The following is a 1,004-nucleotide window of genomic DNA, read 5'->3' as shown; positions in this document are numbered from 1 at the left end:
CTAGATAGGAAGCCCTAGCTCTGCCAGACTCTGGTCTTTGTAGCCTTCTGCAAGCTGCTCTTTCTCTCTAGACGGACAGCAGGTAGTAAAACTGGAGCAGCCCCTTTAGGGCTAAATCTCATGCCATCCTCTCCTCATGACAGAAGCAAACACCCATATGGCTCACTCTATGTCAGACACCGTTTTGAACGCCTACTATATATTTAATTCTCCAGTGCCCCATTGAGGCAGATCCTCCTGTCAATCAATGTCTTCCCCTATTGTAACTAGCCAAAAGGCACTCACCTAGCAGGTAGCAGACCTGAACCAAAGCATCTTGGTTCCAGTGGGCCTTGCACTTAACCACTGTGCATACTGCCTACCCATCTCTTACTTCAGACATCCAGGCCTGTCCCCTCTACTGGAACTTTTACCTTCATTTAACTCTATCACAGCATACCCAGGTACTCCAGGATAAATGCATCAGATAGAAAAACAGTTGATACGTTAACTGAAGCTGTGCTAACCTCTGAGAATTGCCTAATATACTGGGTTTTGGAGGAGGGGAGAGGGAGGTATGTTCTATTTTAACAGAAAAGGTCTGAACGCAAATAAGTTTACATAGTGGACTTTTTGGCACCTTGACAGTCTGATAGGGAAGATATCAGATCTTTGAGGTCCTTCTGACATTCCACAAGCTACACTGACCTGGCAGTCCCTACTAGGCCTGTTGAGAACTGCATTTGTCACTGAGATAAGGTTTTCTGTGTCACTTGATGGTCATCAGTCTGAGTGTGCCTTGTTGGTTGGACATGCTTTGAACCTGTTTTTTCCAACTATGAATACAATTACATAGCTATCTGAGGACACATTATTTTTCCTCTCTGAAGCCCAGATATATCGAGTTCACTGTGTGTCATTGCACTGTGTCAGCACTGGTGACATAAAAAAGAGGACTTTAATATTTTTAAACTTTTAATTAAATCTTTATTGTTCAGATTATTACAGTTCTTCCTCTCCCCCCC

This window comes from Myotis brandtii, unplaced genomic scaffold (assembly GCF_000412655.1).
Source record: "Myotis brandtii unplaced genomic scaffold, ASM41265v1 scaffold446, whole genome shotgun sequence".
NCBI classification, from domain to species: Eukaryota; Metazoa; Chordata; class Mammalia; order Chiroptera; family Vespertilionidae; genus Myotis; species Myotis brandtii.
Note: the sequence above shows the minus strand (reverse complement) of the source record.